At 41.3% G+C, this 24,685-nt stretch overlaps 1 protein-coding gene across 4 annotated transcripts in view; it reads left to right on the top strand.

Annotated features, from left to right (window-relative positions):
• myo6a (myosin VIa) overlaps positions 1 to 24,685 on the top strand; it is a 226,242-nt gene that overhangs the window by 37,199 nt on the left and 164,358 nt on the right. The gene's annotated exons all lie outside the window — the stretch shown is intronic.

Below are 24,685 nucleotides of genomic sequence, written 5' to 3'. Positions count from 1 at the left end.
GTGGAGAAAGAAACAGTTAACGTTTCAGGTCGATGACCTTTCGTCTGAACTGGAAGATGTTAAAGATTTAACACTTAGGCAAGTTCAGAGTCAGACAAAAGTTGGTGGGGGGTGGGGGGGGGCGCAGGGTGGTGAGGAAAATGCAAAAGACAAGGTCTTTGATATGGTGGAGAGCAGGAGCGATTAAATGATGGAATGAATGATGGGACAAGTAAAGAAACAAAACGTGGGTCTAGAGGGACTGTAAATGGCAACAGCAGAACCATTACCACGAACCATGTCCGACAAAATGGGAGCAGTGGCCATGATCTGAAGTTACTGAAATCAATGTTGAGCCTGGAAGATTGTAAAGTGCCTAATCGAAAGATGAGGTGCTGTTCCTCAAGCTTCCGTTGAGCTTCGTTGGAACAGCGTAGGAGGCCGAGGTCAGAGTGGGAGCGGGACAGAGAATTAAAATGGCAAGCGACCGGAAGGTCAGGGTCACGCTTGCAGACTAAATGGAGGTGTTCAGCAAAGCGATCACCCAATCTGCGTTTGGTCTCCCCATTGTACAGGCGACCACATCGTGTGCAGCGAAACCAGTATATTAAATTGAAAGCAGTGGAAGGAAATCGCTGTTTCACCTGGAAGGGAGTGTCTGGGCCCTGGATGGTGGGAAGGGAAGAGGTGAAAGGACAGGTGTTACCTTCCTGTCTGAGCACAGGAGATGAGTCGTGGAAGGAGAGCAGGTGTTGGGGGTGATGGAAGAGTGGACCAGGGTGTTGCAGAGGGAATGGTCCCTTCAGGATGCTGGGAGGGGAAGATGTGTTGAATACATCTTTATGATCACTTTGCTGAACACCTCCATTCAGTCTGCAAGCGTGACCCTGACCTTCCGATCGCTTGCCATTTTAATTCTCCGTCCCACTCCCACTCTGATCTTGGCCTCCTACACTGTTCCAAAGAAGCTCAATGGAAGCTCAAGGAACAGCACCTCAGTTTTTGATTAGGCACTTTACAACCTTCTGGACTGAACATTGATTTCAATAACGTCAGGTCATAACCACTGCTCCCATTTTTTCGGACAGCAGGTGCTGGTAACGGCTCTGCTGTTGCCATTTACAGCTCCTCTAGACCCATCTTTGGTTTCTTTACTTGTCCCATTACCACCCACCTTGCCTTGCACCATCATCCCTTTTGTCATTTAATCACTCATATGAACATATGAATTAAGAGCAGGAGTAGGCCATTCGGCCCCTCGAGCCTGCTCTGCCATTTGATAAGATCATGGCTGATCTGATTGCGACCTCAATCCTACTTTCCCGTCTACCTACTATAACCTTTGACTCCCTTGTTAATCAGGAATCTGTCTAACTCAGCTTTAAAAATATTCAATGACCCTGCATCCACCGCTCTCCGGGGATGGGAGATTCACAGGCTTTGGGAGAAAAAAATTCTCTTCCTCTCTGTCTTAAATGGGAGATCCCTTATTTTTAAACTGTGGCCCCTGATTCTAGTCTCTCCCACAAGGGGAAACATCCTCTCAACATCTACCCCTTCTAGTCCCCTCAGGATCTTTATATGTTTCAATAAGATCACCTCCCATTCTTCTAAACTCCAGTGTATACAGGCCCAACTTGTCTAACCTTTCCTCATAAAATAACCCCCTCATCCCAGGAATCAGTCGAGTGAACCTTCTCTGAACCTCCTCCAAAGCAATTATGTCCTTAAATAAGGAGAGCAAAACTGCACACAGTATTCTAGATGTGGTCCCACCAATGCCCTGTACAACTGTAGTAAAACATCTCTACTTTTATTTTCCATTCCCCTTGCAATAAATGACAACATTCCATTTGCCTTTCCAATCACTTGCTGTACCTGCATACTAACTTTTTGTGATTCATGTACTAGGACATCCAGATCCCTCTGTACCTCAGAGTTCTGCAATCCCTCTCCATTTAAATAATATACTGCTTTTCTATTCCTCATGCCAAAGTGGACAAGTTCGCATTTTCCCGCATAATACTCCTTCTGCCAAATTTTTGCCCACTCACTTAACCTATCCATATCCCTTTGCAGGCTCCTTCTGTCCTCTTCGCAACTTACTTTCCTACCTGCCTTTGTGTTATCAGCAAATTTAGCAACCATACATTCGGTCCCTTCATCCAAGTCATTGATATAGATTGTAAATATTTGAGGCCCAAGCACCGATCCCTGTGACACTCCACTCGTTACATCTTGCCAACCTGAAAATGACCCATTTATGCCTACTTTCTGTTTCCTGTTAGCTAACCAATCCTTTATTCATGCTAATATGTTACCCCCTACATCATGAGCTCTTATTTTGTGTAGCAGCCTCTGATGTGGCACCTTCTGGAAATCCAAGTACTCCACATCCACAGGATCCCCTTTTATCCACGTTGCTTGTTACTTCCTCAAAGCACTCTAATAAATTAGTCAAACACTATTTCCCTTTCATAAAGCAGTGTTGACTCTGCCTGATTGCATTGAGACTTTCTAAGTGCCCTGCTATAACCTCCTTTAATAATTGATTCTAGCATTTTCTCTATGACAGATGTTAAACCAATTGCCTGTAGTTTCTTGCTTTCTGTCTCCCTCCTTTCTTGAATAGAGGACTAACATTCGTTATTTTCCAATCTGTTGGGACCCTTCCAGAATCTAGGGAATTTTGGAAAATTAATCTACTATCTCTGCAGCCACTTCTTTTAAGACCCTAGGATGAAGTCCGTCAGGACCTGGGGACTTGTCAGCTTTTAGTTCTAATTTTTTTCAGAACCCTTTCCCTGATGATTGTAAATGTTTTTTAAGTTCCTTCCTCCCCTTCACCTCTTGATTCACATTTATTTCTGGCATGTTATTTGTATCCTCTACAGTGAAGACGGACGCAAAATATCTGTTCAATTCATCCGCCGTTTCCTTATTCTCCATTATTAATTCCCTAAACTCACTCTCGCAAGGACCAACGCTCACTTTACTTACTCTTTTCCTTTTTTAAATACCTGTAGAAACTCTTACTATCTTTTTATATTTCCAGCTAGCTGTATCTCGTGCTCTAATTTCCCCCTCCTTATTAATCTTTGAGTCATTCTTCGCTTTTTTTTTTAATATTGTGTCCAATCTTCTGACCTGCCACTAATCTTCGCGGAATTGTATACTTTCTCTTTCAATTTGATACTATTTTTAACTTCCTTAGTTAGCCACGGATGGTACGTCCTTCCCCTAGAGTCTTTCTTTCTCACTGGAATGTATCTTTGCTGAGTGTTATGAAATATCTCATTAAATGTCTGCCACTGCATCTCTACTGACATTCCTTAACCTAAGTTCCCTGTTCACTTTAGCCAGCTCTGTCTTCATGCCCTCATAATTACCCTTATTTAAGTTTAAAACACTATTCTTAGACTTGCTCCTCTCTGTCAAACTGAATGTGAAATTCAATCATATTGTGATCTCTGCTACCTAGCGTCTCCTTTACAATGAGGTCATTACACGTTACCAGATCTAGAATAGCCTGCTTTCTGGTTGGCTCTAGAATGTGCTGCTCAAAGAAACTGTCCCGAAAGCACTCTATGAACTCATCTTCCAGGCTACCTTTGCCCTCCACCCTATCGCAGACTCTCCCTTTTGTTCTTTCCTCTGCTCCCCACCCCTCCCCCCTACCTTTTGCCTGGCTCTGTACTTGCATAAAAACTATTAAATCTTCAACGTCTTCCAGTTCTGACGAAAGGTCATCGACCTGAAACGATAACTCTGTTTCTTACTCCACAGATGCTGCCTGACTTGCTGAGTATTTCCAGCATTTTCTCTCTCTATTTCAGATTGTCAGCATCTGCTGTATTTTGCTTTTGCTCGCTCATCTACATTGGCTCCCGGTCCAGCAATACCTTGAATTTAAAATTCTCATCCTTGTTTTCAAATCACTCCATGGCCTTGCCCACCACTGTCTCTGTAACCTCCTCCAGCCCTACAATCTTCTGAGAACTCTGCATTCCTCCAACTCTGGCCTCTTGTGTATCCCCAATTTCCTTCACCACACCATTAATGGCTGTGCTGTTAGCTGCCTAGGCCCATAATGTCTGGCATTCCTTCCGTAAACTTCTCCGCCTCGCTATCTCTCTCTCCTCCTTTCAGATGCTCCTCAAAACCTACCTCTTTGACCAAGCTTTTGGTCACCTGTCCTAATACCTCTTTCTATGGCTTGATGTCAAATTTTGATGGATAATTCTCCTGTGAAGCACCTTACGACATTTTACTACATTAAAGGTGCTTTATAAATGCAAGTTGTTGTTCTTGAAGGATATAAAAACAATGGAAAAAGTGCAGCATAGATTCATTGGGATGTTACCAGAGATGAGAAGCTTAAGAAGTTGAGGATTTTTCATTGGATCTGAGAAGGTGAAGGAGTGACCTGATGGAGGTCTTCAAGAATATGAACGATTATGATAAATAGTGAAAGATTGTTTCCACTGGCAGGTGAGATGGTAACAAGGGGATATAAACTTAAGATAATCACAAGGAATTAAAGGGGAGGTTAGAAAAAAAATTATTTACACAGAGGGTGGTTGGAATGTGGAATTCTCTGCCACAAACCATTATTGGACTAGCGTCGCTAAATTCTTATAAGATGGAATTAGATATAAATAGTTGCTTGACAAAAAACCTGGGTGGAGAAAACTAACAGGAGAGTGGGATAGGTGGCTCGGGACAAAAACCACTTGCAGACCTGATGGACTGAACGGCCTGCTAGATTCTGTGCTTTCACAGTCCATGACTCATTAATGAATCTAACAGAAGTTGCACATGCAAATGAGAGTATGGAATCAGAGTGCTTTTAAAAGAAAAAAGCCTGTTGTGACATGCCTCAGTTTGGACTAGCACTAGTCTGCCCTCCCATTTCATACTCACATCTTGCTGTTTTGCATGAGTGCAGTTAGATTGTTTTTGTTAATAAAAGAAAGCAAGGAAGAATAAACTTGGATTTAGATGACGTCTGTCCCGACCTCCGGACGTCCCAAAGCAGCGCGGTTTTATCTAGTAAAGCGAATGATTAGAGGTCTTGGGTCGAAATGATCTCAACCTATTCTCGAACTTTAAATGGGATTAATTACAGCCGAAGAAGTATTTTTGAAATGTAGTCACTGTTGTGATGTAGGAAATGCGGCAGCCATTTTGCTCACATCAAGGACCAACAAACAGCATTGATAATGACCAGATAATCTGTTTTTTAATGATGTTAGTTGAGGGATAAATATTGGCCAGGACACCAGGAGAACTATCTTGCTCCTCTTCAAAATAGTGCCATGGGTGTTTTTACATCCATCTGCGAGGGCAGACGGGCCCTCGATTTAATGTTTCATTTCTGACAGAACAGCATTCCCTCAGCCTAGATTTTGTGTTGAAGTGTCTGGAATGGAACTTAACCCATAACCTTCTGACTTCCGGAGGTAACACTGCTAATGCCTTGGGGTGTTGAAATGAGTCGTGAGGACTATATGCAAATTTATTCTGCCTGTCAATATAATGTATCCTAAGACGTATTTATAATAAATACTCATCAATTACTCAAGGTGCTGCTCACAGTATAGCCACAGAGGGGACAGCAGTGCTTAATCGATGGCCTGAAAACTGTGTGCCACACTTTCTTGGTTTGTAGTGCTTCTACTCAACCAAATTTTAATGCTAAAAGATAAGTGGCAGCTTGTGGGATCCACAATAACGTGGATCTCTGGTACTGTTGGGATTGCGGTGACTGTCCACTTTATACTAGAGTGTAGTTGATGGTGGGAATTGTTTGCCTATCCGTAGAAGTCTGGTGAAAGTAACTCTTATGTATAGGGTGAAACAGTGTTAGGAATGAAAATAAGTATACATAAGTTTCTGGCAGTCTTTTCCTGGTTTGGACTTTTTATCGAATGTTCTGACTAAGTTTTAAAAAAAAATTTTTCCCCACTTATACATATAATTTTTGTATATGAGGAACAAGAGATTACTCTGATGGAACATAAAACCATTTCCTCTTTGTTGATAACCTGATCAGGTAGAATGCACTAAATATGTGGAAAGTTACCCAACATTATTCCAATGTGCTTAACACCGCCATCGCCACCACCTCATTCCTTACTGCACTTTCCTATTTCTTAACCTATCTGTTTTGGCCATTGTGTGCTGAATTTTAAGCTGACTTCTGTGCTCTGACTCATGAGCCCAAGAATTGTTTCATCATTGGAGTGGTGGTGTTCAATTGTCACTGTTGGCCGAAGAATCGTCCACATTAAATAGTAAACGGGTAGTAAGAGGAGGGGTGGGCTGATTAGGGACCAAAAAGGAGATCTATGCATGGAGGCAGAGGGCATGGCTGAGGTACTAAATGAGTGCTATGCATCTGTTTTTACCAAGAAAAAAGATGCTGCCACAGTCACAGTGAAAGAGGAGGTAGAGATAAGGAATAATAAGGGGAAAAAACCACTAGTGGGCGTAGTATATAGGCCTCCTAATAGTTGCAACTCTGCTGGAAGAAGTATTAATCAGGAAATAGTCGGGGCATGTAATAAGGGAACAGCTATAATTATGGGGGATTTTAACTATCATATTAACTGGACAAATCAAATTGGGCAGGGCAGCCTTGAGGAAGAGTTTATTGAGTGTATTAGGGATGGATTCCTTGAGCAGTATGTAACTGATCCTACAAGGGGGCAAGCAACCTTGGACCTGGTCCTGTGTAATGAGCCAGGATTAATTAACAATGTCCTAGTTAAGGATCCCCTTGCAATGAGTGACCATAACATGGTTACATTCCATATCCAATTAGAGGGTGAGAAGGTTGGTTCTCAAACAAGCGTACTGAGCTTGAATAAAGGAGACTATGATGGTATGAGAGCGGAATTGATTAAAGTGGACTGGGAAAATAGATTAAAGGGTAAGACGGTACATGAGCAGTGGTGTTCATTCAAGGAGTTATTTTACAACTTTCAAAAAAAAAATATTCCACTGAGGAAAAAAGGGTGTAAAAGAAATGACAGCCATCCGTGGCTAAGTAAAGAAATTAAGGATGGTATCCGACTAAAAACAAGAACATATATGGTAGCCAAACTTAGTGGGAGGATAGAAGATTGGGAAGTCTTCAAAAGACAGCAAAAAGTAACGAAAGGATTGATTAAGAAAGGGAAGATAGATTATGAAAATAAATTAGCAAAAAATATAAAAACAGATAGCAAGAGTTTCTATAGTGAAATAAAAAGAAAAAGGGTGGCTAAGGCAAACATAGGTCCCTTAGAGGATGAGACCAGGAAATTAATGGTGGGAAACATGGAGATGGCAAAAATGCTGAACAAATATTTTGTTTCAGTCTTTACGGTAGAGGACACTAAGAATATCCCAACACTGGACAAACAGGGGGCTCTGGGGTGGGGGGGGGGGAAGGAGCTAAATACGATTAAAATCACTAAGGAATTGGTACTCAGTATATTAATGGGACTCAAGGTGGATAAATCCGCTGGACCTGATGGCTTACATCCTAGGGTCTTGAGGGAAGTGGCAGTGGGGATTGTGGATGCTTTGGTAATTTTCCAAAATTCTCTGGACTCGGCAAAGGTCCCGGCAGATTGGAAAACTGCCAATGTAACACCCTTATTTAAAAAGGGTAGTAGGCAGAAGGCTGGAAATTATAGACCAGTTAGCTTAACATCTGTGGTGGGTAAAATTTTGGAGTCTATTATTAAGGAGAAAGTAGCGGAACATTTGGATAAACATAATTTAATAGGACAAAGTCAGCATGGCTTTACGAAGGGGAAGCCATGTCTGACAAATTTGCTTGAGTTCTTTGAGGACATAACGTACAGGGTGGATAAAGGGGAACCAGTGGACGTAGTGTATTTAGACTTCCAGAAGGCATTCGACAAGGTGCCACATAAAAGATTATTGCTCAAGATAAAGAATCACTGGATTGGGGGTAATATTCTGGCATGGGTGGAGGATTGGTTATCTAACAGAAAGCAGAGAGTTGGGATAAATGGTTCATTCTCGGACTGGCAACCAGTGGCCAGTGGTGTTCCGCAGGGGTCGGTGCTGGGTCCCCAACTCTTTACAATCTATATTAACGATTTGGAGGAGGGGACCGAGTGTAACATATCAAAGTTTGCAGATGATACAAAGATGGGAGGGAAAGTGGAGAGTGAGGAGGACATAAAAAACCTACAAGGGGATATAGACAGGCTGGGTGAGTGGGCGGAGATTTGGCAGATGCAATACAATATTGGAAAATGTGAGGTTATGCACTTTGGCAGGAAAAATCAGAGAGCAAGTTATTATCTTAATGGCGAGAAACTGGAAAGTACTGCAGTACAAAGGGATCTGGGGGTCCTAGTGCAAGAAAATCAAAAAGTTAGTATGCAGGTGCAGCAGGTGATCAAGAAGGCCAACGGAATGTTGGCTTTTATTGCTAGGGGGATAGAATATAAAAACGGAGGTATTGCTGCAGTTATATAAGGTATTGGTGAGACAGCACCTGGAATACTGCATACAATTTTGGTGTCCACACTTAAGAAAAGACACACTTGCTCTTGAGGCAGTACAAAGAAGGTTCACTCGGTTAATCCCGGGGATGAGGGGGCGGACATATGAGGAGAGGTTGAGTAGATTGGGACTCTACTCATTGGAGTTCAGAAGAATGAGAGGCGATCTTATTGAAACATATAAGATTGTGAAGGGGCTTGATCGGGTGGATGCGGTAAGGATGTTCCCAAGGATGGGTGAAACTAGAACTGGGGGGCATAATCTTAGAATAAGGGGCTGCTCTTTCAAAACTGAGATGAGGAGAAACTTCTTCACTCAGAGGGTGGTAGGTCTGTGGAATTTGCTGCCCCAGGAAGCTGTGGAAGCCACATCATTAAATAAATTTAAAACAGAAATAGACAGTTTCCTAGAAGTAAAGGGAATTAGGGGTTACAGGGAGCGGGCAAGAAATTGGACATGAATTTAGATTTGAGGTTAGGATCAGATCAGCCATGATCTTATTGAATGGTGGAGCAGGCTCGAGGGGCCGATTGGCCTACTCCTGCTCCTATTTCTTATGTTCTTAACAGAGAGTAGTGGTGAACGGTTGTTTTTCGGACTGGAGGAAGGTATACAGTGGTGTTACGCAGGGGTCGATACGAGGACCACTGCTTTTTTTGAAATGTAATAGCGTGGACTTGGACATACAGGGCACAATTTCAAAATTTGCAGATGACACAACTTGGAAATGTAGTTAACAGTGAGGAGGATAGTAATAGACTTCACGAGGACATAGACAGGCTGGTGGAGTGGGGTGGACACACGGCAGATGAAATTTAACGGAGAGAAGTGCGAAGTGATACATTTCGGCAGGAAGAATGAGGAGAGGCAATATAAACTAAATGATACAATTCTAAAGGGGGTGCAGGAACAGAGCGACCTGGGGGTATTTGTGCACAAACCTTTGGAGGTGGCAGGACAGGTTGAGCAAGCAGTTAAAAAAGCATATGGGATCCTGGGCTTTATAAATCGAGGCATAGAGTACAAAAGCAAGGAAGTTACTTTGAACCTTTTATAAAACGCTGGTTCGGCCACAGCTGTACTATTGTGTCCAATTCTGGGCACCGCACTTTAGGAAGGATATGAAGGCCTTGGAGAGGGTGCAGCAAAGATTTACTAGAATGGTTCCAGGGAAGAGGGACTTCAGTTATGTGGATAGACTGGAGAAGCTGGGGTTGTTCTCCTTAGAGCAGAGAAGGTTGAGAGGAGATTTGAGAGACGTGTTCAAAATCATGAAGGATTTAGATAAAGTAGATAAAGAGAAACTGTTCCCATTAGCGGAAGGGTTGAGAACCAGAGGACACTGGTTTAAGGTGATTGGCAAAAGAACCAAAGGTGACATGAGGAAAATATTTTTTACGCAGCGAGTAGCTATGATCTGGAATGCGCTGCCTGAAAGGTTGGTGGAAGCAGATTCAATCGTGGCTTTCAAAAAGGAATTAGATAAACACTTGAAGGGAAAAAATTTGGAGGACTACAGGGAAAGACCGGGAGAATGGAAGTAACTGCATTGCTCTTACAAAGAGCTGGCACGGGCTTGATAGGCCGAATGGCCTCCTTCAGTGCTGTAGCCATTCTATGATTTGAAGAGTTGAACAAAGGTTCTCCTCCCAAGATGGTAAAAGCATTCCATTAGCCAACATCTCATCGACCCTCATCTCATCGACCCTCATCTCAATGAGCACAAACAATATAGTTTGAACTAGAATCATCATGTTCCTCACTCTGAAAACAACGGTCACTCTATTCTTGGGGTGCTTTTAACAATGCTATAGTTCCAGTATAACGAGTTAGGGCCTGATCTTACTCCAGAGAGAGTACATACTTAACACCGTATGGTGTGTGACTCCAGTGCCATGTCAAACCTGGTTTTAAAAAGTTTTCCAAGCTGTATGTGGAGTTGATTTAAAGTAGTTTAGAGTTGTGCAGATGCTCCTGCCTGTGCCCTCTAAAAGATTTAAATTTTAACCACTGAGCAGGGGATCTGGAGGGAGCCAGGTAGTATAAATAAGGCATTCATTGATTCGAACTGGTACTACTCTCCAGTATAAAGGCACAATTAGACTTGATCTAACTTTTTTTTTGTTTAAGATCATGATCATTCTGGAGAGATTAACGTGGCACTATTTTATCGACTGTCGTTATCCCTCCAGTTGAACGCAGATTCCACTAGTAGCAATATATGTAGAGACCTTGAATATTACACCTTAGGTCAACAACTATCTAGTTCTAGGCAACTATTATCACTTGTAGTGGACAAATCTGCGGTAAACCTATTTCTAAGCAACTTGTTGCTAAATAAGTCACAGAATATAGTTTTAGGTTACAGAATATAGTTTTGCCGTGTTGCCAATCAGTAGGCTAAGAACTGCTCACTAAGGTCAAACCCCAAGCTATGGCTGAAGTTACACTGATAAAGTAATCACCATGCACCTCCTTTAGATATAATTGGAAGAAGATCTGCTGTCAGCATTGGACATCAAAGGAAGCCTGTAAATCAGATATGGGATATCCTATCTCCATTCTTTTGGTGATATTGTGATGTAAATGAAGAATAGACAAATAAGGAACACAATTAATTGTTTACCTTCAGTCTGATTTCTCTCAATTTTGTTACTGCACAGCATTACCAAGACCATAAGCTAAATACAAATAAAGAAGGTGATTCAACTCATTTTAGCTAATTCATCTATAAAGATGCTATAGTTCTCCCCATCATGACACTGAACAGTCTCTTAAATGATTCCAGGATTTTTGGCTCCTCTACCCTATCCAGAAGCTCGATTACTGACATCAGTACTAAACTCATCTTTCACAAGTGTGAACCAGTGACCTGTTGTCCTAGAGTCACAGCTTAGTTTGTAATGTTGTTCCAACTCTCAGTTGCCTTGTTTAATGTTGAAAAGCCTCAGTTTCTCCACTCTTGCCTCATAACCCAGTCCTCTGATGCTAGGGATCAGTTGCATGGTTTTCCTCTGTACGGTTCCAAGGCTTGAATATTTCACGAGTGTCTCATCATCAGAAATGGACACAGTGCTCAAGGTGTGGTCTGATCAGTACACTGTGTAGTTTGAGCATGACTTCCTCTGTATTGTACTTTTTTTTTGGCTATGTGGTACCAGGTATAAAGGACTTCAGTTATGTGGCGAGACTAGAGCAGCTGGTATTTTCCTTAGAGCAGAGAAGGTTAAGGGGCGATTTAATAGAGGTGCTCAAAATTATGGGGAGTTTTGATAGTAGATAGGGAAAAACTGTTTACACTGGCAGGAGGGTCGGTAACAAGAGGACACACATTTAAGATAATTGGCAGAAGAACCAGAGGGGAGATGAGATTTTTTGATGCAACTAGTTGTTATGATCTGGAATGCACTGCCTGAAAGGGTGGTGGAAGCAGATTCAATAGTAACTTTCAAAAGGGAATTGGATAAATACTTGAAAAGGAAAAAATTGCAGAGCTCTGGGGAAAGAGCAGGGGAGTGAGATTAATTGGATAGCTCTTTCATAGAGCTGGCACAGGCACGATGGGCTGAATGGCCTCCTGTACTGTGTGGTTCTATATGGTTGAAGCTTCTATTTATTTTGTTGCTCTGCAGTGATTGGACTTGATTGCTAAAAGCACCAGATGTCTTTCAACTTCATTCTTTGCTATTTCAAACCATTTATGGAGCACTTATGTCCACCATTTTTCTTTGCATATGCAGTACTTTACACTTGCCCCTTTTTAAATGCCATCTGCCATGGATTTGCCTACTTATATATTTTGTCAAACTCTCTCTAGATATGTTTTCTCATATTCGACTGCCCCATATAGTTTGGGATGGTTTGCAAATCTGACCAAGTTGTTGAGTTTCTGAATCCAAATTCTAATGTAAATTAGCAACAGTGGATTGTCCCAATGCTGAGTCCTGGGACACCCTCCTGAACACTCTTCTCCCTACACCCTGCCACAATATGACTAATCTTACAAGTACTCGCTGCTTGCTATTCGTCAGCCAATTTCTTATCAATTCCAAGATTAAATAGTAGCCTTTTGTACAAAACTTAGTCAAATGCTTTTTGGAAGTCCAGGTACTCTGCATTGTAAGGCTTTCCACAGTCTACTTGGTGTGCCATATCCTTGGGGGGTGGGGGAGGGAGGTGGACGGGAAGAAGTCAAGGAGGATGGTCAGGTAGGTTCTTTCCCTTTTTGAATCCTCGTTTGCTGCTGTTATTATGATAGACAATCCTGATAATTAATTCAATTATTATGCATGTCTGCTCCACATTTTGAATATGGCCATCATAATAGCCTGATTCCTATCTACCAGAACTTGCCGAGTTCACTGACTCCCTCGTAATGACCATCTGTACTTTACAAATCTCCTGCCTCTTTCCCTACTGTGCTTCTGGATAGAAATGGACATTTCACTTATAAAACTAAGTGCATGAGTGGTAAACTTTCCAAAGCTCAAACTGCAAAAAGAACATTGTATTTGATGAAGAGCCCCAAGCCTTTTAAACCCTTGGATCTTGGCAGAGCAGCCCCAAAAGTGGATTGTTGTTGCCATTTACTTATGTTCATGAGTGCTGCTGACAGAGTGAGAACTGCACATCTGTGATCCAAGGCTCTCCTTCATGGTTAAGTTGTCTTAAATTTAAAATGTATCAGATACATTGGTATGGATATTTTCGTTGTTGCCTGTGGCATATCAAGACTCTATTCGATCGAGTGTGGCACCGAGGAGCCCTTGTAAAACTGATCAGGGGGAAAACTCTCATACCTGGATGGGTGCAACTGCAATAACACTCTAAGCTTGACACCAACCAGGACTAAGCAGTCCACTTCATCAGCACCCCATCCACCATCTTAAAATTCCATTCTCTCCACCACTGGCGCACTGTGGCTGCAACGTGTACAGAATGCACTGCAGCATCTCCCAAAGACGTGAGGTCCACCACCTAGAAGGACACGAGCAGCAGATGCATGGGAACCCCATCATCTCCAAGTTCCCCTTTAAGTCACACACCATCCTGACTTGGACGTATATCACAGTTCCTTCATTGTCGCTAGGTCGAAATCCTGGAACTCCCTACTTAACAGCACTATGGGAGTACCTTCACCACACGGACTGCAGCAGATCAAGAAGGTGGCCGACCACCACCAGCTTAAGGGCAACTAGGGATGGGCAATGAATGCTGGCCATATCCTAAGAATGAATAATACAAAGAAAACCTATTATGTTCAGTAGAATTGTGGAAACAAAATTCCAGTCACTTATTTTAATGATGGGTTATTGGTTTCTAAAAATAAAATGCAGGAATCCCAGCAATTAACAATAACAAACAAAAATAAAATAATTTCTATTAAACAATGAAGGTTTTTGAGATTTAGGCCCAATATCAGCATTTTGTCCCAAAATGTGGATTGTACCTGCATGCTTCAGATAATGAATTCAAGAAATTATAATGGTCGTTGTATGTTTGAAAGGATGGCATGGGGTTGGGGAGAAGATCTATTTCACTGTTACTTGCCACCCTTGTTGAATGTTTTCCCTCCAATTTTCTCCTTTCCTCTCCTCCCTCCTCCCTCCTCTCTCCTCCCTCCTCTTTCCCACCCCCCCCCCCCAAACCCCAACCCGCTTTTCCCATTGACTCCTAGCTTGGGGTATAGTTCCACAAGAATCACTTGCCCTTGATACCTTGCCCAAGTAGCCATTCTTCACATGAGAATCCAAACAGTGGATGTCACAGCCAACCGGATGGTGCCCACATACACATGTCTTAGAGGGGTCACTGGATAATGGTGAAAAGTGGGCCCCTGGCTGATCTTCTGTTCCCTAAACCTCTGGGCATTGTGGCTGATTTTAACACCAGCTGAGGTCAGTCAACTCAGCACAGGCTAGGGATTGAACCTGCCATCTTTCTGATCGCCATAGTTCGGTTACGTCTAATCTTAACCAGCTAACCTAAAGCGAGAGTTCCTCCATTCTAGTTTTTAAGAGAATTGGTTTGGCGCAGCGAATTATACTACACTCGTTAGTGGAGTGGATGAATTGTGTGTGACTGCTGGATCACTGTTAAAGCCTGTTTGGTGAATATGACATAATAATCTTCTCCTCACTCATCGATCTAACAAAATTCACAATTGGTTCTGCCTTTGCTTCCAATACCGGTTTAAAATGTTATGAATTCTTTGCATTGAAACTCAACTATCAGCTTAGCTGGTGTTTATTATGTAACCAAGGAAGGTTTTGCTCTGCTGCATCTTAAGCACTTGTTTTTTGTAAGTTTGATATATTTTCCTTAAGCCTTACAATACTCAGACTACAGTGTATTATTTAATAGAAACTTTTAGAAAGGGAATCTATTTGAAATGAGTGACCTGTCATTTCATATGCAGTTGTACAAAGGACTGGAACTAGAAGACGACAGTGAATTTGTGGATATTGTGAATCAAAAGACCCACTATTTATATGAAGTTTCATAGATGTGTTTTGTGATAAAACAGGAGACATTTAGTATATTCAAGTAAGACTGATAGTGTTTGTCCAAAAGTGAGACTGAGTGTCCTTGTTAGAGTATTAAAGTAAGACTGAACCCCATTTAGTATATTACAGTTCCACTGAGTGACATTGTTAGTGCACTGGTGAGACTGAGTGACATTGTTAGTATATTTCAGTGAAGCTGACATGGTGAAATTTATTTTATATTTCTTTGAAAGGTTAGGGTTTATTTCTGTAATCAGACAGGGGGGTTATTGTTCCATTATGCCTTGAAATTGTTTTGCTGAAGCTTTGATTCAAAAATGTGGGATTATTTGGAAGAAGTTACAAACTTTCTTGCAGCTGTACACTTTGCATTGCAACCTCTGCTGACAGCTTGCGTACATTTATTTACTTGTTTCTGTTTGTTTCGTTCTATGAATTTATTCTTTCCTACCAGCTACTGTGGGATCCAGTAAATCTCCATTTCCAAAATGGCAGTGGGTACAAGCGCAAACTAATTGTGCCACAATGGGAGGTTTTATTTTATCAATTGTTCCTTCTCATTGAAGTGGTCTTGGGAGAATTGGGTACTAGTGGTAGGGTCGCCAACTCTGGTTGGAAATATTCCTGGAGGTTTCAGCACTAGCTCAATTGCTAAATTTAAATGTGAGATGGATAGCTTTTTGGCAACCAAAGGTATTAAGGGATATGGGCCAAAGGCAGGTATATGGAGCTAGATCACAGATCAGCCATGATCTTATCAAATGGCGGAGCAGGCACGAGGGGCTGAATGGCCTACTCCTGTTCCTATGTTCCTACAATACCTTATGCATCCAATTGCCCCGCCCAATCAAACAGCCAGAGATTAATCTTCATTTCCTGGAGACTCCCAGACAATCCTGGAGGATTGGAAACCGTAACTAGCGGGTGGAAATCTGAATTGGTAGTATTTTGTTAAGAGAAAAGAAAATGTTTGTCAGAGTGATGATTTCAACAGGTATTTATGGCATTATAATTATTTCTGCAGTGGTTTGTTGCTCTGGTTGCTTGTGTCCCTTTTGGGTTTCTTTGGTTGTGTGTACTATGGACGTAAACTGCATGGATTTTAGTTCATAAACATTTTCTCTTTGATACACGGGCCTGTGTGGTCTCCCTTTGTTGCTGTATTTTTGCGAATGGTCTGGTGGAGCAGGTGTTCTGTAGCACTCAGAGAAGCCACTTCCTTTTTGGTGCCCTTGAGGATACTATAATGATTTTTGTGGTTTTCCTGTACATGCCAACATATGTTGCTGAATCTCAGTAGAGGAGCCTTTCTTTCTTTAATGTACTGAGAAGGATAATGATTTCTTAACCCTCATTATGTGAGAGATCAAATTTTCAAATAGGACGGGACCATTTTCCCACGATGAATAAAGCCAAATCGGGGTCAGTTTTTGGAAAGGAACTCTTAGTGAGCCAGGAGTCTCTGTGTTCTTTATTGCAGTGTCTCGTAGTCTTGGGGGGAGGAGGGTTAATTCAACACATGTTCCTATAAAAATAACAGTTTTATATCCGAAAAAATACATTTCTCAGAGTTTCTATTCATATTTTTACAATTTGATGTTAGCGCCATGTTTTTCTGGTCCAAATTCTGTTTCTGATCTTCAAAATTCCACGCGGGTATGAAATAATTGAGATGTTTATTGGTTAATCGTGCATCTCTCATCACACAGTTTGTGTAAGTGTGAACACTTCAGTACATTTTCATTGCCTTTAAGAATGTATTAAAGTGATGTCAAATCTTTACTCATTTGTCACTTCCCCGTCAGTTACCATTTTGTGGATAATATAAAATGCAGTTTTAAATCACATCATTATATATAGAACTAATCTAATGAATGCTATCCTGTTCTACCGTTCTTTCTCTCTTATAGAGCTAGACATTGAACGTATGTGTGTGGGATCTAATTGAAGCCTTTAACTTCACTCCAATTCAGGAGTGGGCTTGTCATTCCTATCCAACAACGCTTAACCCTCTAGATTCCAGATTGTTTGCAAATGCCTGTAGAACCCAGTACAGTTTGGTGTGATCCTGTTTTTGTCTTGGTATGGCTTAAGTTTATTTTGAAAAATTCAAAATGGAAGGACGTGCGAATTGGAAAAATATATCTATACTGAAAAGTGAAATATACTAGAATTCATCCTCTGGCGTGTTATTGTGACAATGAGATCTGTCTGGTTTAAAGTTCTAAAACTTTCTATGCTGTCTATTTTCTTATGAAATAGTAGCAAGGACCAGGCACAAATGTGTTTAACTTGCTTCTGTACACATTTCCTTTTTATTAAACAATTTGTAGCCTATATTCTGCTATTTCCTTTGTCTTTTTATCTTGATTAGCGTGCAAGTCGAGGCAAATACTAAATAACTGGGATCTGAATCTAATTGAGTGAAAACTTGTTTGGCTCGGTTTTGTTTGTTGAAGTTGTTTACATCTGCAAGTCTCCTTTTGTCTTGAGTTTGTCGCTACGGGAAGTAATTTGAAACAGGACAGTTTTATTTGTGAAGAGTCCCCTTTTATTCATTTTGTTAGCTTGAACATCAAAGTAAAGAGAGATGTATGACCAGGATGGTGTTCCAGATTTTTGAGCTTTTCCTATTGTGCTGCAGCACTGTATGGGTTGGAGGCTAACATCGGCTCTGTGAAGATTCATTTCTCGTAGAGCTTTTCATCATGGACTTCTGTTCAAAAGTTACTGGAGAAGCGCTGAGACTTGGGTACTTGTTTCGAAAATGTTTAATGCACTAGTCAAGTTAAAAATTGCATCACTATTTTACTCTGCTGACTTAACTTGCTTCAGTGTAAATTTATTTCTTTTAATAATTCGAACTTTTAGTCTGAGCTACATAATCTATCAGTGCCATGTTTTTCTGTCTATTTGAGATAACACGGATCTACGGTGGTCAATCCATACAATATCCGGTGTTACCCAGTGAGAAAAGGGTAGATTGTTTTCCCCTGTAGCCCAGATTCTGCATGTACAAAGTCAAGTTTCATTTCATTGGAAATGTGGGCTTGCCTATGGGAGCCTTGCAATAAGTACAAATTGAAGTAGCTGACGGTATCTTTTGGAAGATAGGACGCGGGATTCCTGGAGTTGTCAATAATTGCAGGCATCTCTGGGTGTATATTAATATTTGCAGATGATCCCCACATGGAAAAGTTTGAAAACCACTGATCTCTTGGGTTAATCAGCAGAGCTGGGAGGATGTTTTTCATCTATACTTAACCTAACTGTTGTATTATGTACAGGATAGGCACGTGAAATTAGTTGCTACTGGCCACATCTTCATAGTTTCTGTAAATTCCTGTTATACGAGACACTTGTGTAAAAAGACCAGATTCCTGTGGTTATATTTATTTATCAATCATTTTTCTAAAATTAATAACATTTCTGTCTGATATTTTACTACATTAATAATTTTATAATGCCAGTTTCATTAGTCATTATGTATCCTGCACCGCCTTGAAATAAGAGAGCTTTTTATCATGCAACGCTCATATATGGTTAACTTTTAATCCAAAACACACAATGAAATGTGCCAAGCCTTGCAGTTGTATTAAGGAGTTGTACTCTTGGCTGTTGCTAATAGTCATTCTGTTGCTGGCTACTTTGAAAGCAAACTTTTAAACAAAAATGTAGAATTTTTTTTATGTAACCATTCTAAGTCATGTTTAAATTCAAAAACAAAATAGCAGTGCCAGGCCTCCTGCTTTTGACCTGTCCATTGTGAACAGCTGCAGTTGTTTGTTGCTTCTCCCAATTTTCAAGATTGTACGTGGTACTGAGGCAGACACAATTGTACCACTGTTGCATCTCTTGCTTTACCTGAACCGAATGACTGAAGAGGGCAGCGGCACCAGTTGGAGGGAGCACTGTTCTACCTTTTTAATTCATTTAAAATATCATTGTAAGGGAACAGTGCTCATTTCTTCATTATTTTAACTGCACATAATCAGCACCAAATTTGCAATATCATTGTACAGAGAGAATGGAAAAGCCAGATGGGTGCAGTAGAATGTGGTCTTGGTCCAAGTGTCAGCTTGGCTCAGTTGGTAACACTCTTGCCTCCAACACTCTAGACAGAATCTCAGCTGATACTCAAGTGCATTACTGAGTGCTGTGTTATCGGAGGTTCTGTCTTTCAGATTAGAGGTTAAACTGAGGCCATGTCTGCCTGCTTAGGTGTACGTAAAAGAGTCTGTGGCAGGGAGTTCTCCCAATGTCCTGACCAACATTTTTCCCTCCACCAACACAACCAAAACTGGTAATTTATCTCATTTACGGGATCCTGCTGTGTGCAAAATGGCTGCTGTGTTTGATTACGTAACAACAGTGACTGCACTTCAGACATAATTCATTAGATGCAAAGAGCTTTGGGATGTCTTTGAGGACTTGATAAGGTGCTACATAAATAAAAGTTCTTCCATTTCATAAAGATGATTAGCAGAGCAGAGGGAGCTTCACTCTTATGATGCACTGCCCTGAGAATACTTAATGCTGGCATTGAGAATGCCAAATGGAAACTTTTTCTTTCTCCCAAAGCAGTATCTCACCTGGATGAGTGCAGCCCTTTTTCTACCCTATGTCCCTTGTCAAAAAAACCCAGAATATAAGCCAAGTTGCTACAGGATGTTAAAACTGTATGCTGATGAATACTAATTTCTGTCACTAGAATTTCAGTAAAACACAATGGTGAGCATCTACAATTTCTATGCTGGAGAGGCCTGATACCTTACAGTTTAGAATGAGAAGATAATTGATCAGTAAAGTGTCAGATACAGGAATCACTGACTGCTAATGTTGTAAATATGAAGTCACAATGCTATACTCTATTTAAATATTGTGGATTCTGCAGGATATAAAAAAATAACTTTGTAATAACGTAAAGATTGAGAACATTTTGGCACTTAAAGGTCAGAGTTCTCAAAGGCTGGGGTTGAACAATCTTTCGATGAGTCTGGTGATGGAGCGACAGAGACTAACTGATTGCTCGGGGTATATCTGGCAAGGTTTCAGCCTATGTGTCAGGACCAAGCATACAAGCTTTGCTTTTGTTTGTGGATTTTTCACTTTCTTTTTCAAATAGTGCAAAGTTTTTACCAAAATATAGAAAAGTAAGACAATCCTCTTTTGCTTTTGTAGCTTTGAGTTCCCTTTTACGTTGCTTTTTGAGTAAATAAGTAGTAAATAATTTGCATTTTATTTTCATTATTTAAAATGTTTCTTGTATGACTGCATGGATGAAACATATTAAGTGCTGAAGCAGCCCCAATCAAAGTCATGAATGACATTGTGTAACTGAGTCTGTGATGCATTATCCCACTCGTTCCACCGTGACCTCTCAGCAGCCTTTGATATGGTTGATCACACACCTATCCTTCTCCAAATGCCTCCCCTCCATTGACCGGCTTGGTGGGACTACCTCGTTTGGTTCCACTTATCTACCTGTGTTGACAGACCATCTCAATCAACGGTTTCTCTTCCCGCCCCAGCCCATGCACCATTGCCTCTGGCGTCCACCAAGGATCTATCCTTGGCCACCGCCTCTTCCTTATCTACCTGCTGCCTCTTGGCAACGTCATCTGCAAACATGGGATTAGCTTTCACATTCACTCCCAGCTCAACCCCTCCACTGCCTCTGTGCTGTCAGACTGCCTGACTGAGCTCCAATCTTGGATGAACTGCAACTTCCTCCACCTAAACATTTTGAAGACTGAAGCCATTGTCTTTGGTCCTGGCCGGCCTCCCATCTTCCACCGTCCATAAATTTGAGCTCATCCAAAACTCTGCTGCTCATATCCTAACTTGCACCAAGCCCCGTTCACCCAACATCCCTGTGCTCATTGACTTACATTGGCTCCTGGTCTGGCAAGGCCTTGAATTAATAATTTTCATCCTTGATTTCAAATCCCTCCAGGGCCTCGCCCCTCCCTATCTCTGTAATCTCTTCCAGCCCTACAACCCTCCGAGATCTCTGCGCTCCTCCAATTCTTGCCTTTTACGCACCCCCGATTTTAATCGCTCCACCATTAGCGGCCGTGCCTTTAGCTGCGTAGGCCCGAAACTCTGGAATTCTCTCCCTAAACCTCTCTGCGCCTCTACCCCTCTCTCCTCCTTTAAGACACTCCTTTAAAACCTACCTCTTTGGCCAAGCTTTTGGTCTCTATGTGGCTTGGTGTTTGATAATGGGTAAGATGGGTATAGAGGGATATGGGCCAAGTGCAGGCAATTGGGACTAGCTTAGTGGTATAAACTGGGCGACATGGACATGTTGGGCCGAAGGGCCTGTTTCCATGTTGTAACTTCTATGATTCTATAATGCTGTTTTACTATGTTAAAGGCGCTATATAAATGCAAATTGTTGTTTGTATTCAATCTTTTTTGTTTGTTTGTTTTTTTTTTGTAGCTATCAAGATAAGGGGCTTCGGTACAGGGGACTAGATTTGCCCCCCCCCCCCTTTTTTTTTGTTATGCAGTGTCTCCATCAAGCACCCCAAAATCAAATATAACATGGTCAAATGCAGAGTAAATTGCATTCGACTCTAACATTAATGTTCCATAATTCTAATCTTTAAATAAAGGCATGCCATACTACACGTGTGATTTTTTTTTTTCCCCACTTCCCACACAAACCTTTCTTATAGTGCAAACAAGTGAGACTGCCAATTTGTGCTGAATTGTGAGCAGTGTTTTGCTGTAGTTCTTTACCCACTAGGATTTAGATTGAGCCTGCCCAAACTCATTTCGCATATCATCCTTGTAGTTGAGAAGTGATCTAGATCCTGTCAGTCTGGGCTTAATTGAAACCTGGGTTCTCCTCTCACCAAAAGTTACCTTTGCCAGCCTTTGGAATTAGTAAATGCATGGATTGATAAGTGCAAAAAAGTGGGTCACCAAAACAAGTGTTTGCTGGCTTTCTGTGATGTACTGTCATGCAACACACATGACTCAGTTGGGAGCATCTGTACCATTTTTTGCATAGCATTTAGTATGTGTGTTCTATAGCTCCAGTCAATGAAATATTGGAATAAAAAAAACCTGTTGTTAACTGCTCAAAGTAACTTAGAACAGTGGGGGGGGGGGGGAAATGTGCTAAAATTAATATATGCATGGGAATTATTAATGAATATAACCAAAAATCATAAATCCACATTTATAATTCTTCCCTATACAAATAGATCTATTGTGCACTCCCTCTCTTGCATGCTCACTTGCACTCTTGCTCATGCTCTCTCACACTCACACTTGCTCAGGCCCTCCAAAATGGTATGCAATGTGAGCTAGATCTGTTTTACACTTTTATATAATGGAATTATGCTTGTGCAATTATTTTTGTACTAAGCATTCTCCATTTTATCCTTGGCAATGCTGAGCTGTTGGTGAAGGCTGATGGGAAGGGGAGGACTGGTTTATGGCTGACCAGTAGAGTAGTTCATTGTAAATAAACCTCTGGCTCTGCAGCCCAAACCTTTTTAAATTTAGGCCAACATAATTGAGGCCTACTTTCTAAAATAGTACAGGTAAATTAAAATGGTTCTTCTGTCCTGAGCTGAAGGCTTCAGCTTTAGGTGTTTGGGAAACATTTCTGGAAATTTAGCACCAACTCTGAGCAACTAACGACTCAGCGTGTAGAATCAATTGAACGCGCTGGCTTGGCTTCGATCTCTTTATCTCAGATGGGTGTGATTTAAAAATAATGCTGAATTCCTTGTGCCTTGGAACTACTAATACGACTACTTGTGTTGTGGAGAGTCTCAAATTCTTGTGCCCCTCACGCTTCTCACTGTGATGTCCACAGTGGTAACTTGGTGAAAGCTCAGGAAGGCATATTAGCCAAGATACTCAGTACAACAATGATCCTGTCAAAGCAAGACTGAAGAGAAGACATTTCAGTGGTGTATCAGGATGATTGTTCAGATTTCAGGCCAATCAGTAATTGCATTATGGTTATCCAGGGGAGAAAGAGGGTGTGGAACATTTTTCCACTTTGCACCCAGTAACCAGGAAGCATTACAGCTGGAACACAGGTGTTCTCCTGACTCAACATCATTTACTTCCTGAATGATTCCCGTTGAAGATTTTCTGAGTGATGCTTTCAGATTTAGCAGCAGGTTAATGCTGGAGACCTTACGATCACTGGGAATGGGTTTGAGCCAAATGTATGTGGAAATTCAGCCTTCAGAGAGAGAAAATGAAACTTTAATATGTTTCATCTCCATTGCATCTTAATCCAGGTTCCAGAAATGAACAGATGATGTACTAACACACTGCTGCACCCAGTTTATTCGGTAAATGGTATATTTTTAGCTTTAAAAGAATTTAAATAATAAAGCAAGGTCTCAAAGTATAAAGAAATGCGGTGAATGCTGCAAATCTGGGATAAAAGCCAAGTGTTAGAAACAAAGTTGACCAGTCAGTAGTTGAAGGGCAAAGTTTAAGATTTTGGGCACTGTACTACCCGATCGATGGTGATGGATGGTTCTACCCGAAAAGTGAGCCTTATCCTTTCAGAGAAATAGCCTGTGTGTTTCCAAAATGTTCTGTTTTTGTTTAAGGGTTCTGTTTTATGGTGCATAGGGCCAAGCACTTTATTTGTTCAGACTCACAAGTGGTACACGGGGGTCAAATCTGTGCGAGTGCAGCAATATAGTGGAAATAGGTTCTTGGCTGATTTCAACTTTCTTCGAGAGTTCAGGTTTGTGGGTTTCCACTGGTTAGCAGTCAAGTAGGAACGACTCATTTTCTATAAGGTGTTCAAAGTTATGAGGGGTTTTGATAGAGTAGATAGGGAGGAACTGTTTCCACTGGCAGGAGGGTTGGTAACCAGAGGACACAGATCTAATTGGCAAAAGAACCAGAGTGGAGAAGAGGAGAACTAGTTTTCTGACTCATTTTTAAAAATATATTCACTTTCGGGATGTGGGCATCACTGGCAAGGCCAGCATTTGTTGCCCATCCCTAGTTGCCCAGAGAAGGTGGTCTTGGGCTACCTTCTTGAACCGATGCAGTCCATGTGATTTGTGGTGGCCCCACAATGCTGTTAGGTAGGGAGTTCCAGGATTTTGACTCCGCGATGATGAAGGAATGGCGATTATATGTCTAAGTCGGGATGATGTGTGACTTGGAAGGGAACTTGGAGGTGATGGTGTTCCCATGAACCTGCTGTTAATAGTTCAGATTATACGCAAATTTAATGGATGACTTTCTTGGATTTGGCACTTAGAAAATTAACATTGTGGGGACATATCTATTCAGTCAATTGTAATCAAATAGTTTCATTAGTCTGGCAAAGTTTCAGTTACAGAGAAGTCGGGGGGAAGCTTTGTTATATGTAGCAAAATGGTCCTAAATGTATAACTTACAGTTTAACGTGGGGAGGTTGCACTAGGGAGTTTAATATTTGAAGAAACGTGCAACCCTTTGCTGCTTGAGGCCATCAGAGAGATAGACTCGATACAGTAGTGATCAATATTTACTTTTGAAATGCCAAAATGCATTTAAGCTTTCTTTATCTTGCCTCCCATGACCGCTCTACCCACATATCTTATTGTAGACCTCAATAATGAACTAATCATTTCCACTGACTATTTTCCTTCATATTTGGGATAATTTTAAAATCTCTCTCATGTACC

Source organism: Heptranchias perlo, chromosome 8 (genome assembly GCF_035084215.1).
Source record: "Heptranchias perlo isolate sHepPer1 chromosome 8, sHepPer1.hap1, whole genome shotgun sequence".
Taxonomy (NCBI): Eukaryota; Metazoa; Chordata; class Chondrichthyes; order Hexanchiformes; family Hexanchidae; genus Heptranchias; species Heptranchias perlo.
Note: the sequence above shows the minus strand (reverse complement) of the source record. Positions and strands in the feature narration are given on the sequence as shown.